Below are 19606 nucleotides of genomic sequence, written 5' to 3' on the forward strand. Positions count from 1 at the left end.
AGATCAAACGAGAATGACTAACAGAGTGCCTGAAAAACTAGAAAAAACGAGAAGGGGAGAGAAACCTCCCATGTTATGCGGGTAGGAGATCAGCCCTCTGGAATCTTCTGGGAGGAGAATCTGGAACGTTTCTCTTCCTTTGATCGGACCGCTGCCAAGATGAGGGAAATGGAAGGCCTGGGTTGTGAGCTGAAAGGACTAGTCTGGGAGGGACACCTGAGGTATTTCGAACACACCGAGAAATGTGGGCAGGTCCTCAAGAGTGCAAAATTGTGCGGATTTGCCATTCTGCGAGGCGTGGAGTTGAAACGAGAACCGCCACTGATAGCGGATATGCCTCTCTTGCAACAGAGTCTGAGTCTGGCATGAAAGGTCAGGGAGGAGCATCACAGGCACTTCATTGAATAGGATGATATCTTGCGTGCTGGCTGCACGCATAATGGCATCTTTGACCTTGAAGTAGTGGACCCTGCATAGTGTATCACGAACAAAAGATTGATCAGGGTTTCTGGGGCCCATCGTGTGATGTATGTGGTCCAACTCAATACAGGTGTCTTTAGGTTGCTGGAGCAGATGATTTAATATGGCGGTAACCGCTGTGGCTAAATTTTTAGGGTCAACAGATTCTGGTATGCCCCTGATCTGGATATTATTATGGCGGTTCCTGTTCTCAATGTCATCTTGCTGGTACATGAGCTGTTGTATTAAGACCGTATGAGAATTAAGGGTCTCCTTGTGGGATTGTAAGGCGTTACACAGGCTGTCAGCGGAATTTTCAATCTCTTCCATACGCACACAGATATCTTGTTTAAGATCAGAGATCTCCTGTTTGTACATATTTTCAATATGTTTCACACAAAGTTCAATATCTGCTTTTTAGGGAGAGATTTGATATAGGTGTGCAGGGACCGCATGTGGGACTGCAGGTCCAATCCATCCCCAGAGATGCCCTGTATGCCCTGTGTGCCCTGTAGATTGATGTCAGAATTCCCTGGTGGAGAGAGGGAGCCCTGAGGGCTTACCTGGCTGCCTTTCTGGAGCCCTGAGTCCCTGGGGGACGAGGAGGATAGAGGTGCCGGCGCCATCTTGCATGCCGGAGTGCCTAAGACCTCGGCCGAGGATCGGGTCAGGAAGCGCTGCAGATTGCCCCCGGACCGACCCCTCCGAGGGTCCGGTGTTTATTCTTGCCCATATGGAGGGCGGAAGATAGCCTGCGAGGGAGAAGAAACTGGGATGGAAGGTCCGGGCAAGGAGCAAAGCAGATGTTCTCCATACGCCTGACCACGCCCCCTTCATTTTTTTTTAAGGCCCATGTTGAGGGTTAGGCCCAAAAATGTTTTAAATTAAGAAACCGTGATAGGTTTCCATGCAAATTGTCTGGCCAGAGCAGAATTTGAGTGGGCGGCCATGTATTGTTGTACATATAAATTGCATTGGCCCACAATCAATTAGTACAAATCTTCCATGAAAAACAGCAGAGGGGCTAAACGCTAGTGCTGGCAGTGAATGGAGCTGATCCTACTAACGCTGTGTTTTTGGGAACACTATACTAAGGAGGCAGTAGTATAACTCTGTTTGTGATCAATATAAACACTATACCAGTAAAGTGGTGATCAGCGACCTGTGGCGTGAATGAGATAGTTTGTGGGCAATCTAACGCTTACTGACCCTGGCTGGGAGGGGAGTTTATAGACCCTGATGCTATCTGATGTCACTTGTGGCAGTTAGAGATGAGCGAATCGAACTTGGCGAAGTGGAATTCGTTTCGAACTTTAGGAAAAATTCAATTCGCATCGAATCCGAATTTTAGCAAACTTCGGATGCACAAATCGAATTTTCCCCGATCAGCCAGCAAAAGTGTCACTGCAGAGAGCTCCGCTATTTCTGACAGTTCTCTGACAGTTCTGACAGTTCATTTACAGCGGTTGAAACATTGTATCTATTTGTTTCCATTTAGGATACAGATGTTTTTATTCGGAAATAAATAGATACAATGTTTCAACCGCTGTAAATGAACTGTCAGAACTGTCAGAGAACTGTCAGAAATAGCGGAGCTCTCTGCAGATACACTTTTTGCTGTACTGGAATTATTCTTCTTTTCATTCTTCTTCTTCTTTTCATTCTTCTTCTTCTTCTTCTTTTCATTCTTCTTTTCATTCTTCTTCTTCTTCTTTTCATTCTTCTTCTTCTTCTTTTCATTCTTCTTTTCATTCTTCTTCTTCTTCTTTTCATTCTTCTTTTCATTCTTCTTCTTCTTCTTTTCATTCTTCTTCTTCTTTTCATTCTTCTTTTCATTCTTCTTCTTCTTCTTCTTTTCATTCTTCTTCTTCTTCTTCTCATTCTTCTTTTCATTCTTCTTCTTTTCATTCTTCTTCTTCTTCTTTTCATTCTTCTTCTTATTTTCATTCTTCTTCTTCTTTTCATTCTTCTTTTCATTCTTCTTCTTCTTCTTCTTTTCATTCTTCTTCTTTTCATTCTTCTTTTCATTCTTCTTCTTCTTCTTCTTTTCATTCTTCTTCTTCTTCTTTTCATTCTTCTTTTCATTCTTCTTCTTTTCATCTTTTCATTCTTCTTCTTCTTCTTTTCATTCTTCTTCTTCTTCTTTTCATTCTTCTTTTCATTCTTCTCATTCTTCTTCTCATTCTTCTTTTCATTCTTCTTCTTCTTCTTTTCATTCTTCTTCTTTTCATTCTTCTTCTTCTTTTCATTCTTCTTCTTCTTTTCATTCTTCTTTTCATTCTTCTTCTTCTTCTTTTCATTCTTCTTTTCATTCTTCTTCTTCTTCTTTTCATTCTTCTTCTTCTTCTTTTCATTCTTCTTCTTCTTCTTTTCATTCTTCTTTTCATTCTACTTCTTCTTCTTTTCATTCTTCTTCTTCTTCTTTTCATTCTTCTTTTCATTCTTCTTCTTCTTCTTTTCATTCTTCTTCTTCTTCTTTTCATTCTTCTTTTCATTCTTCTTCTTCTTCTTTTCATTCTTCTTCTTCTTCTTTTCATTCTTCTTTTCATTCTTCTCCTTCTTCTTTTCATTCTTCTTCTTCTTTTCATTCTTCTTCTTCTTCTTTTCATTCTTCTTCTTCTTTTCATTCTTCTTTTCATTCTTCTTCTTCTTTTCATTCTTCTTCTTCTTCTTTTCATTCTTCTTCTTCTTCTTTTCATTCTTCTTCTTCTTCTTTTCATTCTTCTTTTCATTCTTCTTCTTCTTCTTTTCATTCTTCTCATTCTTCTTTTAATTCTTCTTTTCATTCTTCTTCTCATTCTTCTTTTCATTCTTCTTCTTCTTCTTTTCATTCTTCTTCTTCTCATTCTTCTTTTCATTCTTCTTCTTCTTCTTTTCATTCTTCTTTTCATTCTTCTTCTTCTTCTTTTCATTCTTCTTCTTCTTCTTTTCATTCTTCTTTTCATTCTTCTTCTTCTTCTTTTCATTCTTCTTCTTCTTCTTTTCATTCTTCTTTTCATTCTTCTTCTTCTTTTCATTCTTCTTCTTCTTTTCATTCTTCTTTTCATTCTTCTTCTTTTCATTCTTCTTCTTCTTCTTTTCATTCTTCTTCTTCTTCTTTTCATTCTTCTTTTCATTCTCCTTCTTTTCATTCTTCTTCTTCTTCTTTTCATTCTTCTTTTCATTCTTCTTCTTCTTCTTTTCATTCTTCTTTTCATTCTTCTTCTTCTTCTTTTCATTCTTCTTCTTCTTCTTCTTCTTCTTTTCATTCTTCTTCTTCTTCTTTTCATTCTTCTTCTTCTTCTTTTCATTCTTCTTTTCATTCTTCTTCTTTACATTCTTCTTTTCATTCTTCTTCTTCTTCTTTTCATTCTTCTTTTCATTCTTCTTTTCATTCTTCTTCTTCGTCGTGCCCCGTGACTGCCCAAATGAGTGAAGTGTGCGGTGATTCTAAGATCGACGGCACTCATCTGCATGTCATACTGACTGACAGTATTATTTCTCTTCCCCAGCAGACTCCAAGGGCATTTAAATTAAAGGTACAGTGTTCTGCACTAATATAAAGGCTCTCTGAAGCCTAGAAACCCTTTAAATAAGTTAAATTCGCGGCGAATAAATTTGCATCGAATCAAATTTCTCCCGCAAATTCGGCGAATCAGCCGAATCGAATTTTTGAATAATTCGCTCATCTCTAGTGGCAGTAATACAGTGATCTGTGAAAAATTCTATATACTGACACTGTTCTAATAGCAAAGGCTGGGTGACGGGGTGATCAAAGAGTTAAAAGGGGCGATCAAAGGGTAAATGTGTTAATCTAATGTGTGTAAAATGTAGTGCTTTTACACAGTGCAGTTTCTCTCCTCTCCCTGGACCGACAGGGGGGGCAGTGGAGAGTGCACGCACGCATATGCACACACAGAAATAGAAAGCGACGTAAGGGTACGTCGCTTTTCCCAGAGCTGTCGCTTGCCCGCATATTACAAGTGGGCGATTGGCAAGTAGTTAAAAAAAAAAAAACCCTAAAAAATAAAAAAAATCTCAATATATTTTAATTAAAAAAAAAATGCTTTCATCAGAGTAGTGCACTGTTACCATAGTAACATTGTTCTACTCTGGGGAGGATGATCAGGTAATTTTTTCTTTTTACACTTTGCATTGCAGGAGCAATAAAGATTATTGCTCTGCAATACAAAGCTAACTTTGAACTGTCATGAATGGGTTAAGTTCATGACAGTTCAAAATACAGTGGTCTGTGGTTGGCTCCAGCTGGTCACATAGTACAGGGTGCTGTGATTGGCCCCATGTATCATGTGAGAGCTGGGGGCCAATTGCAACACACCAGGAAGAGAAGCAAAGCTGTTATGAGTCAGATTGATTCATACCAGTTTTTCTAGCATTGTGATCGCATAGCGATCACATGATCATTGCGTCCCTTTCACAGGGATCTTCATTCCGCTGTGTCCGGTACACAGTGGATGTGGGGGGGGGGCACGCTGAGCCTCCTTGTGTTAGATGAGTCAGAGCTACGTACCGTCATGTCACTTTGCCTGTAGCTGCCGCCCGTCTGCAGTACATTGTGGATGGATGGGCGGTCTTAAAGTAGTTAAACAGTGTAAAAATTAAAAATAAACAAAATTTTTTTAAAAATGTAAAAGCATTCCTGTTCCCTCGCAGAGGTGAACACACGTGTTGGTCCTGCAAGCATATGTAAATTGCACCACACATGTGAACTATTGCTGCGAACATCTGAGCAAGAGCAATAATTCTAGCACCAGCCTCTTGTGTAAATTTCCACTGATAACTTGTAAAGGCTTTTAAAGAGTTGCCTTTGGAGATTTTTAACCACTTCATTACCAGACATTTTTACCCCCTTCCTGCCCAGGCCAATTTCCACCTTTCAGTGCTCTCACACTTTGAATGACAATTGCTCAGTCATGCATCACTGTACCCAAATGAAAATGTTATCAGTTTTTGAGACATATAGAGCTTCTTTTGGTGGTATTTAATCACCGCTGTTTTCTTTTTAATTTTTTTTTCCAATTAAAGTCAAAACTTACTTAGACATACTTATAATTACACCCCAAAATATATTCTGCTACTCTTCCTGATATCACATGTGTAAGACCTTTTCAATGTCTGCAACCTCTGTAACACAAAAATTTACCAAAGCTGTATAAAAAACAATGTATGGTGATACTCGCCTCTGTAAGCGTGATCAGTGGATATAGCATTGTGTAGCTTCACCTACAGCAGAAAGTATAGAAGGTAGAGCAAAGGGTAAACAAAAGATTACCTGTGGTTTTAGTAGAGCATTGGTCTAGGAAGCAAGCAAATATGTGGTCAGCAACAGCCAAAGGAATCATCCAAGCAGAAGGCAAGAATATGGTCCATAAACATGCCAGGATCAGTATGGGCAGCAGGTTGACATCCAGGCAGCAAGCAGGAACATGGTCCATAAACAGTCCAGGGTCAGTACAGGCTGCAGGCAGAGATATCATCAGCACAGCCAAAGTATTGGTCCAGGCAGCAGGCAGGAGCATGGTCCATAAAAAGTCCTGGGTCATTACAGGCAGTAAGCAGAGATATTGTCAGCATGCCAAAGAATTGGTCCAGGCAGCAGGCATGAACATCAGTCTTAGGGCCTCGGTCAGGTAAGACCTGGGCACAGGGATAGAGGCTTCTTCCTACTCAAATCTCTTCTAAGCTCCACACCCTAATATGGGAATTATAAAGCCTGGAGAAAACCAAAAACTGTTTTTCTCTACTTGGAACACTACTCTGAGCAGGGCAATAGAGCAGTCTAAGTGGCAGGCAACAAACATGGTCGATTAACAGACCGAGGTCAGTTCAGGTGGAAGGCAGAAATGTAACAGAGATGTCTGCACATTTTGCCCAGTGCCATAATAGGGGTCAGTCTGGTTTGTCATTTTGGGGTGTGGATAGATGCTTCCCTCTTGGAGGGGGTCAGATAGGGTCATGGACCACTCCAAGATGAAAACCAAATGGATAATACACTTTAGGTACGTTTTACCCTGCAGGGCATAAAACTGAACTAGATATTAATTGTTTTCTTAGCAATTGTTAATTATCTCTATATTTTTAAACTTTTTTAATTGTTTTTAAAAAAAGAGTGTATGTGATTTTATTGTATTGCATTTATAAAATGTGTAATACTTAATGGATAATGCACCCTTGTATGTACACATGGTAAAAGTGTTCCTAATATATTTGTTGTATATTTTTTATGTACTGTAAATATTAGTTTGTTTATATGTAATTTATATAATTCTCTTGTGATTTTTGGTATATAGAGTTTTGATTAGATTTTTTAGAATTTTTTGTGTTGATGGTTTACATTATTGGTCCTCATATATCAGTTTTTGGTGGCAGTTCAAGTGTTCATTTGAGCTTGTTTCGTGCACCGGCCCAAGTATAATTTATTCAACATTTCATTAGTGTTTTTAGATCACAATGTCCATAAGAAATAGTTTAGGCATTTGTAGGGTTGATGTGATCCTGTTCCACCTGGGACCTCTCTTGAAAAAGTTGGAAATGATAAAACATGTCAGCAGGAAGTGACATTTGCCAGAGGTTACATGACCAGAAGTGAAGCATGTCAGATTGTTGTCCATAATGGTGAGATCTTGGTGGCATTCTATAGGTAGTGCTTGGCGGTCATGGTTCATGGTCATAGAAATATTGATGGATGAGTGATGGATACTGTTTAATGCTTACACTGCCTTTCTGAAATATGATAGGCAACATGACTTGGTGAGTTTTTGCATGATTGGGGAAGGATTGGTGATCACTGGAAGCCCAGCAGTGTTTTTTTCCCTATGGTGGAAGAAGTATTTATACTGAAAAGATTGCTTTGGACTATTTGTCTTCATTCACTTGAAGGGGGACACTGAGGACTTGATTTTTTTTACCATTTAATTGTATTAGTGTCAATTAATGTTTGATTTCACTATATTTATGATATAGAGCTACTGGTAGTTAAGCACTTGGGTGATTTGTTGCATGATTTCAGAAATGTGGTGATAAATAATCCAGATGGCAAGCAGAGGCATCACCGATAAACAGGCCAAGGTCTGTTCAGGTAGAAGGCAGAAATGTGGTTGATAAACAATGCAGACAGCAGGCAGAGGCATGGTCAGTTAAGGTGGAAGGCAGATGCATGGTCAGTTGATGTAGCAGGCATATGATCAGCACAGATATTAGAAATGGGGAAATGGCAAGCTGTTAAAAATATGGGCACTGTACCTTCAATAATATCTTAGCAACATGTGGTAACGTCATCTCCGATGCATAGGCCTGGTTGGGAGAGACATTAGGGATGATGAAAACTGGCATCTGTTCTATCTCCCCCCCTGCTGCATTCTCAACTTTTTTTGGCCTCTTCAGCCTGTTTCTGTTGGTGGAATGTTCTCTGAAAAATGTCGCTCATGAAGTCTGCTCACAGATTCACATGTTTTCTGGTGGAGAGCCTTGGGAAGTGATGATATTGTCTATAAATTTGAGAAAGGTGAGTACTTCCATGGATTTGGAATAGGTGACATACGCATTATAAATGGTCAAATAAAAAAGGTAAATTGCAACTTTTTTTGTGCCAGAAATGGAACCTTCTTGTTGCTAAATAGGGGTGTAGCATCTGATTGTTGCAATCCACTCCCCACGTAGAAATTATAATCTTGGATGCACAAAGGCTTTTGGATGGGACCATGTTATCCATGAATTTCCACCAAGGTGTCATTGTGGATGATGGACAGGACCTACACATCTCTCTTATCACTTCACTTCATTGCCAACACTTCGTCATTCCTCAAACTTGCTGACTCCACCCTTTGTAGCCTGGTGGTCACCAGACCTTGTGGGAAACCCTTCCTGTTTGTTTGTATTGTACTGCAAGCCAAGGTTTTCTGGAGGTACAGGTTGTGGAAAAGGGGCAGGCTTATGTAGAAGTTATCCAAGTAGATCTGATACCCTTTTTTGAACAGCTGAAATACCAGGTCCCAGACAATTTTTCTACTTGTTCAGATGTTGGGCACACAGGCAGCACGTGGAATGCATACAAATATCATGTGGCTGTTTCACAGCGATTGTAAAACTTTACTCCATATCTGGCCCTTTTACAGGGAATGTACTGCTTGATTCCCAGTCGGCTAGTAAAGTGGACAAGGGACTAATCCACAAAGATTTCTTTGTCAAGGACATACAATTAAGCAAATCTGTGGGGAAAAAAATATTAGTGGGAGAATTTTGTAGAGCTTATCATAGCCAGGCTGATCCCAGGGAGGACACTGTGTATTGTCGCTGAAATGGAGAAAGCACATGATCATTTCATAGTGTGACCTGGACATTACAGCTGAATAAATGGGCATGTGGTGGATAAGGTGGATGGACCAGTAACCACGTCCTTTTTTTTTTTTTTTGCAAGCCCAATATTAATTGTGAGGCCCAAAATAATTTGAACTTGTTAACTTTGAGATGTCTCTATTCAAATGGACGGGAAAAAGATGAACTAGGGTTATTTGCGATATATTGGTGACCAGGAAGCAGCTGTGCGGTTCACGTGATGCCGCTCCTTCCCCTCCTCCAGCAGTCTCCTCATCCTGCGCTCTCCCGGACAGGGGATCTGATCTCGGTGTTACAGTGAGCGGCCAGTGGCCACCACCTACTGCGCCAGGCGGGAGTTTCTTCTGCTGAGACCTCTCAAGTGTCAGTGTCATATGGCTCTGTGGATGGAACTGGATTTGGAAGTAGAAATCTTTTTGGGGGGTCGTCTTCTCAGGGTTACCAGCCTCTAGCACATCCTTGTTTTTTGCGGCTTCATTTTTTTGAGCCATTTAAGGTGGAGTGATATCCTTCGTACATAGCGAGGCAAAGTTGCTGGATTAAACCGAGGAGTTATACCCGTGTCCCTGTGTGCTGGATTGGTTTACTGCGAGGTTTGGAGTGCGGTCCTGTGTGTGAGCCATTGGAGCCCCCACCCCAGGGTGTTGACCAGATCCATGATGACCACCCGGGTTCCCCCCCTTCTGGATATGATATTTGCATGCGCATTAAGCTTGCGCTTCTGGTAAGTGCAAGCATACCTCATTTCTTACATCACAAGAAGTCACCTGCACTGGATTTTGGAATATTGAACTTTTTATGGAAATTTAGGTGTTTCTCATCCATTCACCATTTCACTGGACTGTGTGTTTATATGTTTTTTTAAAGTTTTTACTTGCAGAGTTTTCCATTTTATTCATTTTGATATTGTTTTGCAGTATGCACTACTTGCCACTTTGATTCAATTCATCCATTCACTATTACACTTGTCACTTTGTTGACTATCCTTAATTCACCAATTTCTCGCAAAATAATATATTTTTTTGCGCCTCATGCACTTTATCACTTTACCTTTAGCGCTGCATTTATATATTCATGGGCAAAAAGATTGGTCCAAAAACAACTGAATAAAAATGTCAGAGAAAAAAAAATAAAAAAATAATAATTTGTTGAAAAAATCAGTGTTGGCCTTAACTCCTGGCTGTGCGGTGAAAGGGGGGATGCTTGCTGACCCAAGTTGGAGGGCAGCCATAATGGGTTCTCAAGTGCACCTTGGAGATTTGTATGGGCTCTAATTCCTGGGGTCTGATGTGATACCCTAGTACTAGTACTGGGCTTTTCATCCAGGGTTCTAGTGCCATCAGTGTTTGCCAAATCACAAGTGGAATGTATGGAACTGCTGGTGGCTGCCTGGTTTTCCTTTTAGAAGGGACCCTTTACTCCACTAATTTCCACAGGCCGTACTCCTAATCATATGGTGAAAGTTCCCTCCTGCTCTCATCCGTCATACTGAGGATTTGAAATTCATCACTAATATAAAAATCTCTGGACATGGCTCTGGTGACACAGGGACATCTACACTGCTGATGGTGGCTGTTTGATGGGTACACTACTGATAGGCAGCTGTGTGATGGTTACACTGCTGATGGGCACATTGCTGATGGATGGCTGTGTGATGGGCACACTGCTGATGGATGGCTGTGTGATGGGTACACTGCTGATGGATGGCTGTGTGATGGGCACACTGCTGATGGATGGCTGTGTGATGGGCACACTGCTGATGGATGGCTGTGTGATGGGCACACTGCTGATGGATGGCTGTGTGATGGGCACACTGCTGATGGATGGCTGTGTGATGGGCACACTGCTGAGGGATGGCTGTGTGATGGGCACACTGCTGATGGTGGCTGTGTGCTGTGTGATGGGTGCACTTCTGATGGTGGCTGTGTGATTGGTACAATGCTAGTCTGTGACTGTGTGACAGGTATGCTGCTGGTGACAGCACTGATGGCTGCCTGCTGTGTGACAGGTACATAGTTTATTTTGGCACTGATAGGTGATGCGTGACAGTTACACTGCTGATGGGCACTGATGGGAGATGTGCGACAGTTACACTGCTGATGGGCACTGATGGGTGATATGCAACAGGTACACTGATGATGGGCGATGTGCGATAGGTACAGTGATGATGGGCACGGATGGATAATTTTTCACAGGTACACTTTACCTGGGCTTTACTAGGGCTGTGGGGTATTGTGCGCAGTGCTGACAGTTAGATTGGTAACTCACAATTCACAGACTCTCCTTGTCCTCACACAGGATCTGTGTGTGAAGAGAAGAAGACGGTACAATGAGCTACCAGTCTTTGTTTATAATTGTGATCAGCTGTGATTGGACACAGTGATCATGTGATAAATAGCTGCTGTCATTGGTTCTTTCCTCCGGTCGGTGTGTCCCTTGGACAAAGCGCACCACCGATCTCCTCACTGCATACCCCGAGGGGCACACATGCGCAGCAAGTTTGGGAGGACGTCATATGATGGCAATTCAAAATTAGTTAAATATCAACGTTTGGCATCAATCTGCGAGCATACACAATTTTAATCTATTTAGTCAGTGTAACACCATCATTTATATTTTGCCAAAAAATGGGCATTAAATTGTATTTGTGTGCATTAAAATTCATTATAGTGTATTTTTTACCAAAAAATTTGCATTTGAAAAACTGCTGCGCAAATACCGAGTGACATATAATATATATATATATAATGTTTAGGGGGTTCCAGGTAATTTTCCAGCAGAGAAAAAATGATTTTTACATGTAAACAAACAAGTGTCAGAAAAGGTCTAGTCTTAAAGTGGCTAGACAAATGATAAAGATCTGATGATCAAGTGGGATTATTAGGTCCCCAAAAATCACTGGCTGCTTTTTTTTTTAATTTCTGTTCTTACTTGCAGAATAAATATAGCATTTTAGGGGCTTTGGGAATATCTTTTTTTTTTTTGGCTTAGATATACATAGACTAAGAAGTCTATTTTTTTTGTTGGAGAGCTACCAAACCAAAAGCCATATGACTGTAACAGGGGCTTCTTCTTTTTCCTGCCAGTAGGTCTGCCTTACTGCCACCTCTTCTTTTTTTTTAATCAAGTAGCGTTTATTAAGTTGTTCTTAGTTCATAGAACACAGAAATAAACATTGTGAAGAAGAAGAAAAGAAAAAGATGCATAAGAAACATGCAAAATAGCAACAAAACCTGTTTCATTCCTTGTAAATCAGAACCATCAAAAACACACCTATACGTAGCAGTATATAGGAATCCATCCCTTTTCCACGTAATCCCCACATAACCAGCTTCCAAAAGTCATAAGTTTGACAAGGAAAAATTACATCAGTGAAACATAAATTAGAGAGAGCGAATATTCAGTGGAGGAGGCTACTGAGGGGGATCACATTTTTTTGATAGTCTTTTCTCTATCCAAAATGGCATTAACTGTACTGTGCCATTGTAAAACGATAGGGGGGCAGGAGACAGCCAATGCAATAAGCTTACAAGCAAGAAACAGTAGATGTACAAGCAGTGATTTAGATGATGGGGACAATGTTCAGGATGGTAATTTTAGGGTCAAATAGTAACTAAATAATACATGAACCTTGGATAGTTTGAAAGAAAAATTACCAATATTTAAATAATTTAGGACACCACCAGAGCATGTAGATTGATGTACAGTTATCATTATAGAACCTGGGACAACAAGATGAGTTAATCCTGTCCCAGGAATACAATTTTTGTGGAGTATAGTATATCCTTTGCAAAATAAATGGTTATTTCAATGTTTGAGAAGGAGAAATAGATACAGCAGATATTGCTTCCAGTGCTACTGTCCACTGATCCTCAGTGTCCTGCTTACACCTTTCTCTACAGCACAAATGTACCTTAGCATTTACTGCCACTAGCAGAGTAGAATATATGTAATCTATCAAGTCTCTCTTGGTAGTAGATGGGAAAGCAACCATTTTGAGGACTAAGGAAGGACTATGTAGGACTATTTACTTTTGGATAGATGGGATTATCCCATATTGGCAAATATTGAGAATATCTAGAATGTTCAGTCACTGTTTGAATGGCCTTCCAAGTCTTATGAATCAGTAGAAACCACTGTTTAGAAAGTAAGTGCCCAGCTTCCAGTAAGGAGACAAGGGATTCTTGAGTCAATTGGAATGACATTTTCATCTGAATAGGATCCTGTCATTTTTAAGGGCAGCACAGTGGCTAAATGGTTAGCATTTCTTCCTGGCAGTACTAGGGTTATTAGTTCAAATCCCAACCACAGCACCACCTACCTGGAGTTTACATGTTCTCCCTGTTCTTGCATGGGTTTCTTCTGGGTACTCCAGTTTCCTCCCACACTCCAAAGACATGCTGGTAGTTTAATTGGATCCTGTCTAAATTAGCTCTAGTATGTGTATGTATGAATGCAAGTTAGAAACCTTAGATTGTACACCCCTTGAGGGTTAGGGACTGATGTGGGTGTACAATATATCTATGTAAAGCACTGCGTAAATTGACACAACTATATAAGTACCTTAAATAAATAAATTTCTCATCCAATAATATTCTGGAGATTTTAATTTTAATTTAGGATTAGGAACCACCATATCCCAACCATCTGTTGGCACTTGATGAACTTCTAATCTAATTCCATGCCTCCTTCCTTTCCAAATAACATCCCTGAACAGGGAATCAATTTTTTATATATCCTCTTAGGTAACCAATTTTATTAGATTGATTCTGCCTCTAACAGAGGAATGCAATTTACACCATACTGTGAGATTCTTCTTCTATTTAGTTAAAAGTCAATATTCAGAGTGATATAATCAGAGAGATATTAAACAGACCCCTAAGTACTTAAAGGAAGAGATTGAAACTATCTAGCTAGCTTCAGAGGGAAAGAGTGTCTGTAGTAGGATCCAATAGCATAAGGACTGATTTGTCCCAGTTTAAGGATGAAACAGTAAAATGATCCATAGGTTGAAATTAGGGACATGGTGGATACCACAGAGGAATCACCTAGAAATAGCAAAATATTATCTGAATATAATGCAACAGCAGCAAGTGGCTCCAAAGCCAAGGCAAAAAGAACTGACAACAGGCACCACTGTCATGTGACATGGAAAAGGTGAAAAAAAAATCCAATAAAACACTATTCACCTGGATACGGAACATAGTAGCAGAGCATAGACTTTTTATCCACTGGATAAAACACGTGTCAAAGCCAAACTTGTGAAGTGTATTCCATTGGTAATTCAACGCTATACTATCAAAAGGCCTTGGCTGCATCTAACAAGAGAACAGTTCTATTGTCCATGTTATTAATCATGGCTTGTAAATTGGGAAATAGTCTCCTAATATTCAGTGCCATGGCTCAAGTTGGTATGAAGCCTGTTTAATCACAAGGCATTATGTCACAAATAACTTTAAAAAAATGGTTTCCAAGTACATTTGCAAGGAGTGTAACATCAGAGATAAGCAATGATATTGGACAATACTATTTGGGCTTATGAAGATTCTTGTCCAGCTTTAGTACAAATATGATCACTTTGTTCATGGGTTAAGGAAGAGTACCATTCTCACATGCCTTACTGAACACAGTCAATAACACTGGTAGAAGGCTATCCCCATATGTTTTGTACAGTACATTTCCCCAGTAAACTCTCTGCCCTGGGAACCTTGTTGTTGAGCATGGCAGATAATGTTGTTTGCAACTCTTCCATGGTAATTAGAGAGCCTAAAGTATTGTGATCCTCAGCAGAGAGAGTAGGTAAAGTGATTGAGTTTAGAAAGAAGTAATAACGCATCATCCCCATAATATAACTTACTGCTCTTTAGGTCTTTATAAAAAGAACAAAATGCAGACGCTATGTCTGATAAAGATGTTACCTTACACCCTTTGACATCACATAACTTCCTTACAAAAGCTAGGGGTCGTTGAGATCTTTTATAGAGGAAAGGAGGTGGCCTGTATTTTCCCCTACTTCAAAAATGCTTGCTGCATGAAAAAACACCTTTTTCATTCAGCATTCTTTAAAGATAAGGAGGGATACAATTGTTGTTGCTCTAGCCAGATAGATTGAGTATCAGGGGAAAGATAAGCACACAAGCAAGATAGTCCAGCTCGGCTTGTGTAACTGCAGCAATGATTTCCCATGCTCTAGAGTTCTTTTTAATTTTGGAGATTTTGGCAATGAGCGCACCTCTCAGGTATGCCATCAAGTAGTCCCAAGCCACAAATGTGTGAGTTGAGTGTTTATTTGTGTGCAAGAATTCCTGGGGGGCCAATACTACACTTTCATGGGTTGTGATAAAACATAACCAGTGATATTAACCTTCCAGTAGCCATCTCAACATAAATGTTTGTGCTCTATTAAGATGGTATGATCTGATAAACTCCTAGCAGAGTATTCAATATGAGTAATATAGGCAAGACATTTGCATCTCCTAAAGCCATATCTATCTTGGACAAGGCCATATGACTACAAGAAAAGCATGAATAACAGTGTTCTGTATGGTTTTTTAACCTCCAAACATCAGTAAGGCCTATTTCCTGGATATATAAAGCAAAGGGTATTGGCACATTAGAAGACACGTTACAGGTAGAACCATGCTTATACATGTATGGATTCAAAAAATTAATAAAGTTGCCCAAGACTAATAAGGGAACTTTGTCAGCTAAAAGGGGCTTGTTAGTTAAAAATGTCAGTAGTTCACCCAGCACTATGGGAGAATATGGGGGAGTAATCTATATATTTGCAATACATTGCAACGTATTCAGAACACAGTAGTAAAATACATAACGGTCCTGCTTATCCACGCTAACATGCTAGCAAGTGAAGTTTACACTTTTGGCACTCCCCTAGAGTAGGTAGTAGGTAGAGTGAAATTGGATGCAGAATTATTAAACTTTCAAATGAAGTAAAGTATCCATATGGAGATGTGTTTCCTGCAGTCACACTACCAATGGTGAGAACTGCTTAAAGGTAGCTCGCTAAAGGTAGGGGCTTTGTTTAGCCTCCTGATATTCTACGATACTACAGTACCCCCTTTAACCATAATATAAAATCATCAATGGTAGGCAGGAGTACACTTTCAAACAAAGAGCCACTGAACAACCTATAGAGAGAAGAAAAAATATACCCAGATCTAATGTCCAGAACAGGAGCATTGGGAAGTCACCACAGTTCTTAGGTGTATAATGGGTGAAATGGTTGATGTGAAAAAACATAAAGAATAAACAACAACATAAAGAATAACAAAACCTGGTAATTAGCCATAAAAAAAACAATCAGGTTTGCTCCTTGTATGAGCCACTACAGGAGGGCAATTCTGTAGATGAACCTGTGCTAAGTCCATCCATGACCTTTAAGCTAAGGCAATTTCAAATTTGAAAAGGAAGATAGGACAACAGAGGCACGCAGTCTCTTGGGTATCCAACAACTTGGAGACCACTGCAGGGGTGTTAAAAATGGATTTGCTTTGGGCAACAGCTTGCAATTTTGCAGGATAGGGTAAATAAAGTTGTTGCAGATGCTTTTTAACATCATAATACTTTGCTCACTGCAGATGAACTGCAGAAAAATCCAGGAAGAAATAAAGCTTAGATCCCACTATCACCAAATCATTCCACTTATTGATCTCTTGGAGTATGATGTTGTGGTCTTTATAATTAAGAGGTTTTTGAAGGAAGCACCTAGGAGGTGCGCCAGCAGGTAGTGGTTTTGATGGGACCAGGGGCATATTTACCACAAGGCAAACAAGGCACTTGCCTAGGGTGGCATTTTTGAGGGGATCAGCACCTCCCCCAGAAGAAGGGATGGAAGAAGGGAAACGTGCGCCATGGGAACCAGGTGGGATCCGAGAGAGCCTGTGGGCTGTTTGACGGTGTATGTAAAGCCTGACTCTCGTACCCAGGGATGTCCAGAGCTGTGAAGATGAGTATCTTTCTCTATATTGCCGGGGAGGGGGATATAGTGGAAGGCTCTCCCAGGTGGGGGGAAGGGGTGTTGTTGGTCAATGTCAAGCTCTCTTCATGGGAGGGGGAATGGGGGAGGTGGTGTTGGTTCGTGTCTGTGGGGGCAGATGATCTTTGTGTTGCCTGGGCCAGCACAAAACCTAAATACACCACTGGATAGGACAAGTCCTCTGAATGACCGACAATGCAAACTTTATTTCTGAGGAGACTCTTTTACAAGTCCTCAAGTCTAAAATCATGAGAGGATAATTTCTAGGAAGTGGGTTTAGAAGACTGTCATAAGGGATGCACAGTGTCTTCAATGGAACTAACTCTATAATCTACAGCAGTGACCCTTTCTCTGAAGTTTTTGCAGAGTTGCAAGCAGTCACTGCTGCCAGAATATCAGTCAGTGTAGGCTCACTGTGTGACTAATGCAGGTGTTGCCTCATGGTTATAAGGATTATTCACATTACTCACAGTGCTCATCAGGATGATCATCAGCTTGGTAATCATCAGGTTGGACAATGGGCTTTGTATCTGATGAAGGAGCTCTGGGTGAAGGATCCTTGACGGTGATTCAAACACACTGCACTTGAGCATCTCTTTCATTGCTCATTGCAGCAGTACCTTGGTGCCATCTTGAAATAGCCCCTCTACTGTTGCCACCTCCTCCTTGTTCTTCTTAGTCATGGCTATGCCAACAGGACCAATTTGGAGTGAGCAGGGGAGCAAAAACTAGAAGTGGAAGATGTCTAAGAAGAAATGTGCCTGTCCCAGGATGATAAAATCAGCATGATAACTGAGAGCTATTTCAAGTGCTTCTTCTTACATCTCCATTCAATCCACTCCCACCTTCACCTTTCCTTAGGATGTATCATATAACGTACAGTACATGACTAAGCAAAATGACAAATCAGTTTGCAGTAAACATGTTTGAACTGTGCTTTGTTCTAGTTTTGGAGTATTCTAAAATGACCGCTTTATTTTATACTGATAATGGTAGTCCTAATAGTCATGGGTCCATTGGCAAATAAAATGACACATTTTTAAAAGAAAACTGCCCTGCCAAAAAAAAAACTATAGTCAGTCAAAAATATCTTTCATAATTTTAATTATCTCTACTGTTACATCTGATGCTGGGTGGGGAGTCAGGTTCACCTTCAAGATTCTATGTCTGTTCTATGTTCACCTCCTTGTACAGCATACTGTATGTCAGTTCTAAAAAAACTCACAGCAGTGATTCAAACACTGAAGCTTCTCCTTCTCCTCAGTTCTCTGTGTAAGTTTTTCCTTTAACTCATAAATGAAAGGAATGCAATGCTTCACTTCTACCTGCTTATTGGCCTTTTGGGGAACACTTAGCACTGGATACCCTGTTTGTGCTTCTTCATTGCTGTTTAAATTGCCCCGGTGCCCCAGTGATCATAAGCTATCCCCTGCCATACTGTAACTATAAAAAGAGAATGGTGTTGCACTTCCATATACAGTACCTAAATACACTTAAATGGCATAATTATTGCATACATATAAATCTCAAATTAATTCTAACAAAGAAAATATATACATCAAAAAAGAACAATATCATGTGATAATATGTAACAAATATATATATATATATATATATATATATATATATATATTGGTGTAAACAAGAAATAAACATCACAAACTGACAAAAACGGTGAGACAATATACATGCATCCCTTAAATCAGGGGAAAAAGTGACATAAATCACAAATAAAGTGATAAATAAATGGCATAAATTATGCCTGGAAAAACGTGCCGTGACCAGAAGACTCACAACTGGCGTGAATAAATTAAAGTGAGACTGTTAGGATAAAAACCTGACTCCAAACAAAACTTTCAGACACAAAGTCCTACCACATAAATGTGTTACAAAATGTGATGTGACCAAAATAAACAATATATAACTGTGATCAAATCCCTAATTGGGATTTATTTGTGAAAACACAAACACAAAAAAGTGTCACAACAATATATCACAATGTGCTGCAAAATAAATAAATACAAATAAAAAACATAAAAACTCCTACAAATAATGTGCCACTAAATTATATAATAACGATAAGCAACAAATGTCCCCATGTGAACTCTTCAAATAAGTGAAAAATTCCACGGTAATATAGGTGAAAAAATTGGGATCCGTCACCGGCTGGATTGCCCCCTCACCTTCATACAGCGACCCCAAAGGGCCAATAAACCTTCACAATGTATGATATAGCAATACGACCAATCAGCATATATACGAATCCGGGTTAGCAGTAGTGGTGGTATCCCTCTTGTGGAACAATAGGTATGACCAATCCTGATATCCAAACTTTTTTTAGGCGGGATGATATAATCAGCCAACTCACATATAGATTGGAAAGAAGAGAAATCCTCCCATAGTGTAATACTGTATGTTTATTTTACATATCATAAACCAGCAAATTGCTCACTCACATTTTTATTGATAAAATCAAGCTTACAGAGCCTCATGTGTAAAATGCTGGGTGTACTCTCTGGGTGTACCACAAAGGCACCTACGCTGGAAGTGACGTCACCACGTCTCTGTAATTGTCCGATGCGTTGCGTCATGTATCAAGTGACTTCCTCCGAAATACTGTAACTGCTTCTATTATTATTGAATCTAAACCACAACTGTAAAAATCTTTAAGGTATCCTGTTAATGCAGCTCTTCTCAGTACATGAAAGGGGCCAGTAAATTGTATTAAGTGGAGGAGTCACCAAAAAAGATTCATACACAAAACCTACTAAGAAGTAAAAATTTGATTATGACTCTTAAACACCACTTAATTTAAAG

The sequence above is a fragment of the Staurois parvus genome, unplaced genomic scaffold, assembly GCF_062004578.1.
Source record: "Staurois parvus isolate SC_StPar_1 unplaced genomic scaffold, SC_StPar_1.0 ptg000318l, whole genome shotgun sequence".
NCBI lineage: Eukaryota > Metazoa > Chordata > Amphibia > Anura > Ranidae > Staurois > Staurois parvus.